Source organism: Schistocerca nitens, chromosome 6, assembly GCF_023898315.1.
Source record: "Schistocerca nitens isolate TAMUIC-IGC-003100 chromosome 6, iqSchNite1.1, whole genome shotgun sequence".
NCBI classification, from domain to species: Eukaryota; Metazoa; Arthropoda; class Insecta; order Orthoptera; family Acrididae; genus Schistocerca; species Schistocerca nitens.
The window spans coordinates 261,198,563-261,214,576 of NC_064619.1; the positions used below are offsets into that span (position 1 = coordinate 261,198,563).

Here is a 16,014-nt window from a genome sequence, read left to right on the forward strand (position 1 = left end):
CCAAATTCGCCGTGCAAGAAAAAGTTCAAGACGCAACCGTCCGCAGGAAAACGGATGCTTACGGTTTTCTTGGGACTCACAAGCTACAGTACTGGAACATTATGGGGAAAGGGGCACAACAATAAACAGTGTACGTTACAGTGAGATGCTTAATTCCAGGCTAAAGCCTGCAGTTCGAAGCAAACGACGAGGATTGCGGTCAAAACGCACCGTGTTGTTGAACGACATTGCCCGTCCGCATACTGCTGCCCACACTGCTGAAACGCTTGAGAAACTCAAATTTGAAGTACTCGATCGTCCTTCATATTGTCCCGATCTTGCACCTTGTGACTATCACTTGTTTGGTCTACTCAAACAGGCAATAAGGGGCGGTCGATTTGCCTCGGACAAAGCAATGAAAGAAGCGGTGCATTCCTGGCTCGCAACTCAACCGAGTACCTTCTTTTATGGGGGCATCAGGAAGCTTGTACAACGATGGACCAAGTGCGTTGAAACGCAAGGAGACTATGTCGAAAAATGATGTTCTTATAAATTTCCTATTTGATTATAATAAAATTTTATAACTACTACCCTCGTAGACATAGCGTTTCAAGATGTATGTGACACATTCACATACCGATGACACACTTCTGCAGAATGTGGACCAAGAAGATATTTTTCCACAGGTGGCATTGCGAAAAGTATAGTGGTGCCACGACGCATCAACTACTGTGCGTTTATCTTACCGCGTGTCTGACGGCTGTGAACCAACTTTTTATAAAATAAATATCTTCTTTGTACAAATGGTGATGACTTTAGAGCGATAACAAGTTACAGGAAATGTTTCTTTAAATTCGGCGCCACCCAGCACCAAAGCTACAGTCACAACACCTATGCGATGTGACAAACTACATAAAATAGAAATATAAAATACCAATATAAACGTGCCTCAAATTTAATACAGGTAATGAAACAGTGCAGAGAAATACAACATTTTCTTTAAAACAAGGATAGTCTCCCTGTCAGACTCAAATCCGGTACCAGAAAATACCCGATATAGTCTACTGCTCATACGTCAAATAGGAGAACTATTCTCTGCTAATAAGCACAACCTGTTTTATATGAAACCTAAGTGATATTTTAGTATAAACAAAAGTCAATTGTGAGAGATTACATGTCATGTCCATATAAAACACAGATATATTACTTGGTTCCGAGTACAGTCAAACTTTAAAGTCGTACCGCTGTACAAAAGTTAAAAACTCAAATTACGAAATACATAGTGTAATCGCATATCCCACACTGTACGTTATAATTTTACTAGCGTTAAAATTGCTACTACTGATGTACCACTAATAAATCCCTTGTTGAAGTCTAATTACATTCAGAAACTATCCGAGATTCGACTACTCGACTGGAAAATATACGCCGCTAACAGTTCATACACCAATTGACTCCTAACAGCTGCTGTCGAGGAACTCCACAAAGCGAACAACTGGGTAACAAAAGAAACAAACTTCCTGGCAGATTAAAACTGTGTGCCCGACCGAGACTCGATCACGGAACCTTTGCCTTTCGCGGGCAAGTGCTGTACCATTTTTTTCCCAGTGTCAGACTTACAACCTTTGCTGACATACATTTTGTTGTACTACCGCATAAATAGTGTCTACAATGAAACTTCATGGCAGATTAAAACTGTGTGCCGGACCGAGACTCGAGTCTCGGTCCGGCACACAGTTTTAATCTGCCAGAAAGTTTCATATCAGCGCACAATCCGCTGTAGAGTGAAAATTTCATTCTAGTGTCTACAATGTCCAAATGTTGACAAACAGTGACTAATTAGAAAATTAAGTAATTAAGGAAATGAATAAAACTGAAAATGTCTAAATGAAAGACATGAAGACATTGCGGATAGTACAAATACAAAAGAAACATGCTCCTGTAGCAATGAAATGAAATTCGTGTCGGGGGCGACACCTGCTCACTACCCGACGTTCGATAGAGCAAGAGAGCCATCTATCGACTCGTTCTCCAGACGTTGGTGTAAGACTGGGTCTTCTTCTCGAAATTAACTAAGGGTCCGTAAGTGTGCTCGATGTCTATCTCGGCTTCTTCGTCTATCTCATCTCTCACCCGTCACACCCCATCTGGCCGGCGGGTCGGTAAATGTAAGTCGTAAGTAATTAGCGAAGTCTTGCCCATATTTCTTACGCTGTTGCAGCTTCGTGTGTCCATCCAGGAGAAAATGCCAAAAATCCGTTTTGTCCTTTTCCGATTCGTTATAGACGTAGCCAACCACCATTCCCCGTACCCATGTCACTGCATTGGTTTTTTTGGACCGGAAAATAAGATTCTTGGGGGAAAAAAAGTGTGTCTGATGAAATTGTGTGAGGGGCGGAGCGTAATAGGAACGCCAATATCTGTAGTGCCAAGTGTCACACTGGAGCCGTCCCACTACATGCTAAACGATGTTCATCAGTGTCCACTGTTGCGCAGCCTAAATATAGTGGAGTGTCTGCCAAATGAATCGCGTGCCGCCGTTGGTTCGTTGCGGACTTCCTATTTACCACCACATACCATGTTGAGCGTACCGACGTTGGGAGGTAAACGTTCCGTATAACGCGCCATATCTGTCGCCAGTTCTTGTCTGGGTACTTCTTTTCCAGGGTATTCCTGGGGCACCAGCGCAGTAAGAGCTGGTATACATCTCGCGTCGCCGGTAGTCGTGTTGTTGGGAAGGATTCTCTGACATAGCTAAGTTCCAAAAAAAAAAAAAAAATACTTGAAATGTGACATCTTCGGTTAAATATGTCCCACATTGACTGGGGGCAGCAATGAAGTGGGAGCTAGTACATCGGCCAACGCACCCGAGATATTGCGAAATTGACCGCGCCACTGTCGTAAAATCGTACTGACGAATAACGCCCGTGCCTTTTTATATACGTTCACTAGACGAAGTCCACTCTCTCCAGGTGGTAGCGTAAGCGTTGTGTACTGGATCTTAAACAGGTGTCCCACACTCACGTAGGTTCCGAAAGTTGCTTGTATCCGTGATGCCATTGTGGGCGTTAAAGGCAGGACATGCGCTACGTGAGTGAGTCTCGGTGCTAGGTATACGTTAACATAGGCCACCCTCTCAATCATATCCAACGCTCTTAATTTCTGTAAAAGCACCATTGTCCGCATCAGCTTCAATATGCATCGGTAGTTATCCGCTGCACATCCGTGTGGAACGTAACACCGAGACATTTTATGGTCTTAACTAACATGAGCGGGCCTTCCTCCCCCGGTTGTAATCCTCGACCGACATTCATGCAGGGTAACTTCTATAGATTAAGCACGCTTCTTGCCGCCATCCCGTATCGCTGTATCCATACCAACGCCGTACGTACGTTGTCGCCTGCCCTTGCCACCAGCATCACATCGTCAGCATAAGCGCGGCAATGAAAAGTCAGTTGTAGCAACGGCACTCCCTCCAGCCGTCTTCGGAGACCATATAGACAGGGTTCCAAAGCCATATCGAAAGGGGTCAACCTTGACGAACTGACCTGGAAATTACAATGTAGTCAGTTCAAATGGTTCAAATGGCTCTGAGCACTATGGGACTTAACATCTTTGGTCATGAGTCCCCTAGAACTTAGAACTACTTAAACCTAACTAACCTAAGGACAGCACACAACACCCAGCCATCACGAGGCAGAGAAAATCCCTGACCCCGCCGGGAATCGAACCCGGGAACCCGGGCGTGGGAAGCGAGAACGCTACCGCACGACCACGAGATGCGGGCATGTAGTCAGTGCCCCGACCGTTCACCGAGACCTTTGATCGCACGCCGTGTAACAGTCGCATGATCACTAGAATGAAGGACTGTGGGATTCCCAATCTGCCCATCACTGCGTGCAAAAAGATACGATCCACTCTGTCGAACGCATGATAGAAGTCAATAGCGACTAGTGCCCCACGCACTCGGCATGCCGCTGCTAATGAGATATCTCGGTAGTCACCGAGCGCCGTATGTAAGTTACTCTTACCGCCGAGGCAAGTTTGATCTATGAGGAGTTTATCAGAAATTGAAGACCGCAGGCGAGCCGCAAGGATGCGCGCGAAAATCTTATGGTCGCAGTTCAAGAGAGTGAGTGGTCTATAATCTCCTGGCCTTCTGCCACCGCGTGGTTTGGGTATTGGGATGGTGATACCCTCCGTGAATTCGGCAGGATCTCAGTCTTCGGTAACAGGAGTTCGTTGTACATCTGAATCCAGGTCCGTCCCATGAGGTATGCAAAGGAGCGGTAAAATTCAATTGGGAAGCCGTCCTGTCTTGGGGACTTGTTCGGAGCCCCCCTGGCAATTGCGTCTGTCAGCTCGTCCTCTGTTATCGCTGTGATGAAAGTCTCTGCATCCAGTGGTGGTCCTCTATCTGGCATTTCCGAGATGACATCATGTAGTGTCTCGTGGTTCACTTGTACAGGTCCATATAACTGTCGGAAATAGTTAGTAAACACACGCGCAATATCACGCTGGTTCTCGACTTGCTGGCCAGTTTCAGAGATTAGTTCCCTGATCAATGTCCTTCGTCGGCGTTGGCGTTCACGTACTACGTGGTGCATGAATGAGGTTTCGGCCGCAATTGTGTCCGCCAATCTCGCCCGGACCATTATACCTTCCATTCATAGTCTCGTCAGCTGTAATAACCTGCCTTTTATCCTGCGCATGGCCGCGTGCCTTTCCGGCGATGATTGTTGTGTCATCAGCTCCCTCAGGGCCGTAAAATAAAAATCAGCCGTCGTGCGGTTCCACTGCGATTTGTCCTGCCCGTATCGTATCAACGTTCTCCGTAACGTTGGTTTTGCGCATTTGATCCACCACTGGAGAACCGAAGTGTATGCTCGTTGGCGGCGAACGCAGGTCTCCCAGACCGCCTCTATTGACCGGCGACATGCAGCGTCACGTAAAAGTGCACTATTCATTTTCCAGTGACCCTTACTCCGCCATATCTTCTGACGCGTTAGTGAAATCGTACAGACGTACGCCATATGATCCGTAAAACCCGCTGGCCAGATTTCGGCATCCAGTATCGCCGTCCGTAGAGCTCGTGTCACATACACTCTATCAAGTCTACTCGCCGAGTGTCCCGTTACATACGTATAACCCGGGCTGTCGCCATGCTGCAGTTCCCAGGTATCCAGAACCGCCATTTCGGTAATCAAAGCACGCAGTTCCATGCATGGCACATAATGAAGTACTTGGTCCTTTTGGTCGACGACACAATTAAAGTCGCCGCCCACTATATAGTTATCATAGCGTCCAGCGAACAACGGTGCTATCTCTTCGGTGTAAATGGTCGCCCTTTCTCTTCGTTTTGTGGAGCCAGATGGCGCGTATAAATTGATGAAACGAACGCCGTCGACAGTGATCGCTATGCCACGTGCCAAAGGGAGAGACATGACTTCCTTCATGCCTATTCCTTCCCTGGTGAGGATCGCCACACCGCATCCACTTTCATCGTGCACTGAATAATGTGCTTCGTAGCCGTAGAACTCTGGCGGCGATGTGAAACGCACTTCTTGTAGGAGTACAATATCCACGTCCACAGCGCGTAACATATCTTTCAGCATTTGAATTTTAAGCAGTGTTCGAATGCCATTAATGTTTATCGTTACAATGCGGTACGCCTGGCGTGTGTTCATCAGTTGTTGGGGGGGGGGGGGAGGGTGTCATCAGGCGATGGTGTTGAAAACCAGACTGCTGTCGTCTATCTGCACCCACGGTGTTCCTCACCACACTAAGTTGTTCAATATTCTCCGGCCCCTCCCGGCATCTGGCCAGGACTATCCTCAATCGTCGCGTTCGTATTTTCATTCTGTTCCTGTTGGTCCATTTCTTGCGCCCAGTCCCCCTTCCGGAACTGGCCGAAGGATGGTAGGCAACTTTGTCACCGCTCTGATATTGGATAATTGTCATCTCCACTTTTTCCATCCGGTCACCAGAAGGAGAGTTCAAGTTATCGTCGCTGTGCAATTCCTGCACCGTCATCTCGGTATCTGTTGAATCCGCTGGTCTCAGGTCGATATTGTCGTTGTCGTCCACTGTCCCCTCGGGACTATGGCTATCGTCAGCAGAAGTCAGTCGACGCTTCTTTCTTCTCTTCGGCGAACGCTGTTTCCGTTGCCTTGCTTCCGCATCGGCTGTTTGGGTTGCGTATCCTCCGTCTTGGGCCTGGCCTATAACGCTCTCGGTGGAAGCACTGGCAGCCACCACGGATGAGCCTGGAGCGGCCGTCAGCTGCATCTCTTGTGTGGTGTCCTGTGTCTGCTGTGGTGGAACCGGTGGTCGGAGTTCCAGTCCGTTGGTGTCCATGTTCTCTATAGGGCGCAGCTGCTGGTGTCTATCGGAAATCTCCCTCACGTCTCCTCTCAGGGCTTCCACAAAGGTCAACTGTAATACAGTCATCTGTTGTGGCACCTGAACGCCATCCCGTGGGGTTTGCACTAAACGTCGCTGGAGGCATTCCGAGCGGACGTGACCTTCTTTCCCGCACCCCGAGCAAGTGCGAGGTTGTCCATCATAGATTATAATCGCTCGACAACCTCCTATGTACAAATAAGAGGGGACGTGCTTTCGCAGTTCTATCCGTATTTGTCTCACCCCATTTAGGACGGGGTATGTGTAAAACTTGTCAATTTTTCGGCCAGATGGGATAGAACTGTACCGTATGGTCGAAAGGCCTCGATAACAAGTTCAGACGGGACCTCAAACGGAAGTTCGAGGACTCGTATAGTGCGGATCCCCATTCCCGCGTGATCGACCGTAACCTCACCGACATTCCCGTCGGCATGACAGAAACGATACCCGTTCGGTGATCGTTGTAGAAGTCTTTTGCAAGCAGCCTCGTCAACAAGCTTGACATAGACGACGCTTGAAACGATCGATAAATGGATTCCCACGATTTCCTGTGGATCGATTTTTACCTCATCTCTGGAAAAACGTTCAATCTCGTGTACCTTTGGTCGTGTATAGTCGTTCGCAAAACTGAACTTCAAAGTTGTTTTTCAGTACGAGTGTGCCATCTCGTTCTAGACTCAGAACACCGCACACGCGAAGCCGCTCCGGCGTAAACAAACAGGCGAGCGCACCACAGCGCGGCCGGCAGGCAACACGGTCCGCACTGTGTCACTGCCGAAGGCAGACTGGGCAAAGCACGACTCACGCCCGGTCCTCACAGCCTTACTTCTGCCAGTATCTAGTCCCCTACCTTCCAAACTTTACAGAAGCTCTCCTGCGAACCTTGCAGAACTAGCAGTCCTGAAAGACAGGATACTGCGGAGACATGGCTTAGCCACAGCCTGGGGGATGTTTCCAGAATGAATTGCCGGCACACCAGTAGACGCGAGCTCATAGTACAGCCAGAGCGCGCGTACGCTGTAATTCTCGCCTGCTGGCGCCTGCAGAGTCTAAGTCCGTTATCAGCGTGTTACGTAACGAAGGTCACGCGTCCTCAATATAAGCGGGCAGTGCACTCCAGCGGAATCATTCCGCTGTGAGCTCTATCTGCAACAGCATTGAAGCACTATGCCTCGTCGACGTGTGTATCGTCATCGCCGCCACCGCATGCCAGTCTACAAACATATAATCAGCCTCAAGAATAAACAAAGTGTCATGCTGAATGCTCCGATTTTTTTCCGTAGATGTCGAGTTAATTTTTCACTTGATGTTGCCACTGGAGCAGCTGGCAGTGGGTGGTTTACACTCGCAATTGTCCGTTGTGAGAACGCATCGCATCCTGGTGTACAGGAGAGCACCAAATGTGTATAGGGAAGACAGCTACTAGGAAAATTAATTGGAAAAGAGGGACAAACTGGTGTGATTTCTGTACTGAGATCGGTAAACATCAAAAATTTGATTTTTATAGTTGCGTCTTCCTAGGACCAAGTTACTGAACTACTGGTTCTGAAGCGATGGAAAATAATATGACGTGCTATTTGTGATTCCATAGCTGAAGTTACCAATGTCTCTGAATTTTTTGAAATGTTAGCAAACATTCCTGGTTGTACGGGTAGACGATAGTGAGATGTCTCGTAGCGGAATGGCTGTAATGCTGGTTACGGCATGGTCACCGATGGAGAAATTTATATTGCTACCTGTAGAACACAGAAAACGACACTGGTGATGAGTTGGACAATGAAACTGCAGATTCATGGAAGAAATAGTGTCTCATGAGTAGGCAACGGCACAGCTGGAAAAACTGATGGTTCACTTAGAACGCCAGTCGCAAACAACTTCCGAGGAAATGGTTTTACTGAAAAATTTACTTTGATCATGCAGGTCTAAAACTCAACATAAAAATCGAGGGAAACTTACACACTATTTGAGCAAGTATACGTCATAAGACTAGATTAATTACTGAGTTTAAGTGCTAGCAAAGTGTTTCTCCTTAAAGCCAAAATAACACATTTTATATTGTAGCACTTATCAGAGTTTCTGCATTTAACAAAATTTTTCCGGGCGATGCGGATTCTCGGTAATGCGGCTTACAGCCATCCGATCTAGCCCGGATGGACTAGGTTCTTGGGTTGCTCTTTCGGTCAGTTAACATCAGGAGCAGTAACGCTTGCATTTCATTCATTGGTCGTTGAAATGCAAGGAATTGATCGTATATCACTGATGGCTGGGAGTCCCCACAGGGAGATTTTCACCTGCCAAGTTCCAAGTCTTTTCAGTTGACGCCACACTTGGCGACTCCCACGTCGCCGATGACGAGGACAACAAAACATCCATTCCCCGAGCTGAGAAATCTCCGATCCGGCAGGTATCGGATCCGGGCTCGCTGCATGGCAGTCAGACGAGTTGACCCCTCAGCTAAGGGAGCGGACCATTAAACTTTTCCAGCTACCGCTATTACAATTCGTCGGAAAGGTGAAGTTGCCTGTCACGACATTCCAAAAGTTTTTTTTTCAGGAGTTTCTGAAAATCACGTGGCGTCATGGTAAAGTACCAGACCCCTAAGGCAGCATGAGTGCAAAACCAATTGCAGAAAGTTCTACCCTTCATCTCCCAGCCGTATAATAAGTCCTTCTCTCAAATACCGACTCTGTCAGCAATAGTGGACAAGGCAAGGTCAGAAGCAACTTATTACGATATAACGAAATTGCTGCCTACGCTACGTCAGTGAAAGGATTGTAGTTGCATATTGGTGTCACTAGTATATAACAACACATCAAATCACATTATCTGTAATTTGCCTTCTGGTCTGCGCATTACACCTGTTGAGTTGTGGTACTCAATCGAGATACAAATTTGCAGCTTCTGCAAAATGGGAATACTTCTGCAGATAAGACTAGACTCGCAGTCTAAGTAACCGCATGCTTTCGTCAGCTAACCGGCAAAAAACTGAAATTTTTCTTCCCTTTCCTCCGTTCAACCGTGGTGTCGAGAAGTGTCATTCGCGCTCGAAACGAGAATCCGCGCGCTCTTTGTCACATGCTGCGCGCGACACTAATTACGCGGCTTACTACACAGCCCATCAGCAAGGAAACGTTTAACGTTGGACCCGAGTTAGCTCTTGGCACACCTACACAGTCTTCGTAAGTGTCGCCAGTCCCCTCATTTACGCCGAGATGAGTTTAACCCCTTACTGCATGATTTTTTTTATTTTTCTGAAAAAAATGTTACATGTTATGTTCGATGTTCTGATTTCATAAAAAATGCTTAAAAAATTCTAAATCTTATGTAGGGGCGGTTATTTTAGAATTAAGGGTTTGTGCCATATATGGGACAGCATGCAGTAACGACTAATACCATGTGATACCAGTTTTGGGATTGATGATGCACAATGTGGAAAATACACAGTAAGATACGTACATGGACTAGCAGAACTGTATTTATGTAAAACAATTACAGTTTCTATTCATTACAATACACATATTTTGAGAAAATAACACACATTCTGTTTCCATTTTTCTCTATTCATTATGAAACTTGATGAAGCAATTTCTCTTCTTATTCAAGCACAATGTTGTACTGCACTTCATACACGCTATATAGGATTTTCCCTTGCATTCTGGATACTTGCAACGACCACGGTTTTCCAGCCAGATAGGCATGTGATGTATCCCATCCAGTCGCACCTGACACTGTGGAAGATCTGCTGTAGGGCCTCTCTTCTTCTTGCAGTCAAGCTGTTTTTGTATTTCATTGCTTGGCCTACCACGTTTCTTGGATAAGGATTTCCCTATTTTACAGAGGGCCTCTGCAACTGCGACCTTGAAATCAACAAGGGGAATGTAGTCCGTATTTCTTCTTCTCCATAACAGCCAGCTGTTCACACAAGCCAAGTCAACTAGATGAAAGAATATCTTCAACTACCATTTCTTTGATCTGATTTGAATTCTATAATATCCTAGTATAGAATCTAATAGATCGACACCCCCCATGTAGTCATTGTAGATCATCACAGAGTGTGGACAAGGTACCATTTTATATTCTTTTTCCTCCCTGAAAAGCCTCTTGATCTCACCTTCTGGTTTGCATCCAACGTAAGTTGACAAAGTGTTGACTACTTATTATCAAACCAGGAGACTACTGACAGTTGCACACTGTCTACTGTTGCTATGTTTTCCTCCATGCTGCCTCGACCATTCATCTTCATTGCTGCCTCAGGTAAAATGCAACCACGTACTCGATTGGATCGGACTGCATGTTGTGCCATATCCGTCACAGACCTATTTTTCAGTATTATATGTATTCTAATGAACAAATATATAAACTTACCTCTTTATGACTGTCCACAGATGTCCTTTTTCCTCTGCAAATAATATAAACACTGAAATCAATCGTTTACTGTACCTGATTGCAACTGTTTGTGTGACCAAACTTGGATGTAAACAGCTAGCAACACAAAGCAAAGATTCATAACACGTAATTCCTTACTCTCCCAACAGATGGCATACACTACTTGCACAGCTGCTCTTGACTGTGTGCCATATCTGTCCCAACATGCAGTTTGGAAATATATTCTGAGATATGAGATTGACAAAGAGAAAAGTGGTATGTGCCATATCTGGCACATTATGCGGTAAGGGGTTAAAACAGTCACCAAGTATACGCCAATCAAAACGCCCCGTATTCTGAAAGAGTCCAATTCCGGCTGCAAAGCCCGCATCTCGTGGTCGTGCGGTAGCGTTCTCGCTTCCCACGCCCGGGTTCCCGGGTTCGATTCCCGGCGGGGTCAGGGATTTTCTCTGCCTCGTGATGGCTGGGTGTTGTGTGAGGTCCTTAGGTTAGTTAGGTTTAAGTAGTTCTAAGTTCTAGGGGACTGATGACCATAGCTGTTAAGTCCCATAGTGCTCAGAGCCATTTGAACCGGCTGCAAATTCGGCTACTGGACTGGAAGAAAGCCGCGCGGTTTGAGGCCTCGTGTCACGGATTGCGCGGCCCCTCCCGCCGGAGGTTCGAGTCCTCCCTCGGGCATGGGTGTGTGTGTTGTTCTTAGCATAAATTAGTTTAAGTAGTGTGTTAGTCTAAGGACCGATGACCTCAGCAGTTTGGTCACTTAAGCATTCACACGCACTAGAAGATTTACTGCGCCAGTAGTCCTACCAACATATGCCACTGGTTGCCTGGAACTTCTGCCGAAATCTCTGATCCACTCCGCCGCTTTCACCACCAGCCAGCTAGCAGTGTCACGATCTAAAACAGAGGCTATTGTCAGTTGTCGGATGTCGAAACTTTGTACACGGACACCAATAGGCGGGTATGTAAACGATTAGAGTCGCAATTCTCTGTGACAGATTGAACCGTCACCAGAGTGCTGTAGTGTTAATTGTGCTAACACCCAAACCTCCAGATATCAGAGAGTGCGATCGGGACCAAAAGTTGTATATCGATAGAGTATTAGCCAGAAAATCGATACAGTTTGTGCTATGCGCTGTTGTCCAGGAGAGCGTGCGTAAACGGTAAATAATAAGTACCACATGACCTACGGGGCACAGTAAAAGCATAACTGTGAGCACGGGCCTCGTGGGGCTCCCGTGGGGAAGTCGGTAGAGCGTTAGTTCTTCGTACATAGGGTCCCCAGTTCAAGACATGCTCATGAAAGTTTTTGTTCTATAATATGTTGGAAATTGTTATATGGGACAACATGTTTCTGGCATGTAAAAGTTGGTTTGAAACTTATAGATGTAGGGCGGTGCTGCCACCTAGCAGCCGGTTATCGTTCTTACTATTACTGTTGTTATTAACATTAAAAATTCCGCACTTATGATGCAGTTGTTTCTTTACTCATCTGTTCCAACTGTGTCTGTTTATTCTGTGAAACTGCAAATGTACGCTATAGGTTTGCTAATTTCAGATAAACGAAGTGAAAGAAGATGGCCAGTAGGACATTGCTAAAAAATCCGAACAGTCCTTTTACATGTCAAGAAGATTTTGACGCATGTAACAGCTTCACTCATACTACAGTACAGTGCTCGAACCCGAGACCCTTGAAACGACAAACTTAACGGTATACCAACTTCTCCACATTTTATTTTGATTGCTGTGGCCAGCATTTGGTCGGTGTGAACGTCACATGACACCTATTCAAGTTGTTTGTTGAATACTTTTGCTGAGGAAAGCCAAAGCCAGCCCTCCGAGCCGGCCGATGTGGCCGAGCGGTTCTAGGCGCTTCAGTCCGGAACCGCACTGCTGCTACGGTCGCAGGTTCCAATCCTGCCTCGGGCATGGATGTGTGTGATGCCTTTAGGTTAGTTAGGTTTAAGCAGTTCTAAGACTATGGGCTGATGACCTCAGATGTTAAGTCCCATAGTGCTTAGAGCCATTTTGACCAGCCCTCCGAGCGAACACGCTGAGCTACCGTACCAGCTCCCCACGGGATCTACATGCAGACGCTCACACTTACACTTTTCGAGTGCTCCATAGGTCATGTGTTACCTATAATTTACCATTTAGGCACGTTTTCCTGGGAGACAGCACATAGCACAAACTCTATCGTAATTTGGACTGGTGCTCAGGTACTCTGTTGATATGCAGCGTTTGATATTGATCTGCCGGCCTGACTTCTGGAGGTCTGGTGCAAGTGTGTGTGTGTACTGTTTTTCTGGACTTACGCTATATGCCAAAAAACTGTGCTATTAGTCTAAGAGGTTTAATGTGGTGCCTGGTACAGTAACATTAGTCAACAACCATTTTGCATCTGGGATGTGACACATCAACTAGTAATATTTTCGTGTGTAGAATCCGAAGATACCTTTCAAAATGTTCTAGTACGTACTATGTTTGAGTTTTTAAAAGTTTGTTGTTTTTATTATTCAGTATTTAGTATTCAGTATTTCGCTTTTTGCTCGTCTTCTGTTTTGATGTTTAATTGTTTGTTTGTAATTTGCAGAGGAGAGCTGGAAGATCTATAAATCGTCAGTAAATAGTTGGTGTGGTAACGCAGTGGTAGAAAGATATCCTCAGTGAGTGTTTCCTATGAAAGATAGTGCAAACTTTTTATGTTTAAACCTTACACGAAAAAAAATGGCAACTAGTAAATCTCCCCGACAACTTTTGTTGTGTGTGGGAAGCCCAAAGAGCCCAAAGAAAGCCAATCACTGATTTAGTTAAGAAGGCATATAAATTTTATTTTGATTGTATGGTTGGTGATCAAGATAAAAATTTTGCACCTCATATTGTCTGCATAGCCTGGTTAGGGCATTAACCGAGTGGTTGAAAGGAAAACGCCGAGCATTAGCGTTTGGCTTACGCAGCAGACATGAAAGTAACTATGAAACCATGGCTTCGCTGCTAGAGGAAATCAAATATAAGGATCATGAATGGCAGCTTTGAGGTGATTTAAAAGTTGTTGCACTCCTTACTGCTTTACAGGCTGGATTCACGAAATACTGCTTCTTTTTGGGCCTTTGGGACAGCCGTGACACCAAGAACCACTATACAGTCAAGGAATGGCCTATAAGGAAGTCATATGTTCGTGGAAACTCAAATGTAAACAATAACCCATTGGTTGAGCCCGATAAAAGCATTTTGCCTCCACTTCATGTCAAGTTGGGCCTTATCAAGAACTTTCCAAAAGCTCTGGATAAAGAAGTCGAGGCCTTCAATCACATAAATGAAAAGTTTCCCAAATTAAGTGAGGTAAAGCTGAAAGTGGGTATATTTGTTGGACCACAAATAAGAAAATTGCTGAAAGATCCAACCGTTATACCAAACTCACAGATATCCAACTAGCTTCTGGGTTTTCTTTTAAAGCAACGGTGAAGGGCTTTCTGGGTAACAGAAAAGACAAAAACTATGTTACCATTGTCAATGATCTCTTGGACAACTATAAGAACATGGGGTGTAGAATGTCGCTTAAAATTTACTTTTTACATTCTCACCTTGATTTCTTCCCGGAAAATTTGGGAGCCGTAAGCGATGAGCATGGTGAACGCTTTCATCAAAATATTTTTACCGTAGAACACCGTTACCAAGGTCATTGGAACCCTTCGATAAAGGGTGGCTACTGCTGGGGTCTTGTTAGGGAGAGTGATGAAACGCAAAGAAAAGAAGAGCTCCGTCGTATCATTTTTCAAAACCCAAAAACGATTAAAGGTGAAAATATCTTCTGAACTGGCTCTGAGCACTATGGGACTCAACTGCTGACGTCATTAGTCCCCTAGAACTTAGAACTAGTTAAACCTAACTAACCTAAGGACATCACAAACATCCATGCCAGAGGCAGGATTCGAACCTGCGACCGTAGCGGTCTTGCGGTTCCAGACTGTAGCGCCTTTAACCGCACGGCCACTTCGGCCGGCTCTTCTGAACTAATTTGGACCTTTTATTGGCATCATACTCGTACATCAACATTTTCAACATGTCCCCAATGAAGTGTATCAACGCCTGCTTGCAGCTAGGGTGTCTATTTAATTATCATTTCATTTCTAGCAAAGCTGCATGGTCATCCACGGTGACTGTTCTTTCGGGAATAGATACTACCGTCATATATATAGTTAAAAAAATATGGGTTCCCGACCTTTGACCTTGTGCGAACGCACACGCTATGCCCGAACTCGTACGGGACTTGGTAGATTAATCTGCCACGAGTAATGAGTATGATGGGCAAACATCTATTAGGCGCACTACGAATGTAGTGTTGTGGACATGTTGGGAATGTGGATCTCACGGGGAGCGTGCAAGGGATAAGTCCCTGCAGACGCGCTATCCTCTGTGCCCGCGGTGGCTCAGATGGATAGAGCGTCTGCCATGCAAGCAGGAGATCCCGGGTTCGAGTCACGGTCGGGGCACACATTTTCAACATGTCCCCAATGAAGTGTATCAACGCCTGTTTGCAGCTAGGGTGTCTATTTAATTATCATTTCAAAATAGTATTGGTTTCAAACGTTCATCAGCACTCCTCTGTAGCACCACATTTCGAAAGCTTCTATTCTCTTCTTGTCCAAACTATTTATCGTCCACGTTTCACTTCCATACATGGCTACACTGCATACAAATACTTTCAGAAACGACTTCCTGACACTTAAATCTATACTCGATGTTAACAAATTTCTCTTCTTCAGAAGCGCTTTCCTTTCCATTGCCAGTCTACATTTTATATCCTCTCTACTTCGACCATAATTAGTTATTTTGCTCCCCATATAACAAAACTCATTTACTACTTTAAGTGTCTCATTTCCTAATCTAATTCCATCAGCATCACCCGAGTTAACTCGGCTTCATTCCATTATCCTCGTTTTGCTCTTGTTGATGTTCAACTTATACCCTCCTTTCAAGACACTGTCCATTCCCTTCAACTGCTCTCCCAGGTCCTTTTTGTCTCTGACAGAATTACAATGTCATCGGCGAACCTCAATGTTTTTATTTATTCTCCATGGATTTTAATTTCTACTCCGAATTTTTCTTTTGTTTCCTTTACTGCCTGCTCAATATACTGATTGAATAACATCAGGGATAGGCTACAACCCGGTCTCACTCCTTTCCCAACCACTGCTTCCCTTTCATGCCCCACGACTCTTTTAACTGCTATCTACTTTCTGTACA

The 16,014-nt window shown here is 45.5% G+C and overlaps 1 non-coding gene across 1 annotated transcript; it reads left to right on the forward strand.

The window, feature by feature from the left end:
* The first annotated feature begins 15,185 nt into the window (after positions 1-15,185).
* On the forward strand, positions 15,186-15,260 carry Trnaa-ugc (transfer RNA alanine (anticodon UGC)). Its single transcript has one exon. It is a non-coding gene; the product is annotated as a tRNA-Ala (tRNA).
* Positions 15,261-16,014: the final 754 nt, after the last annotated feature.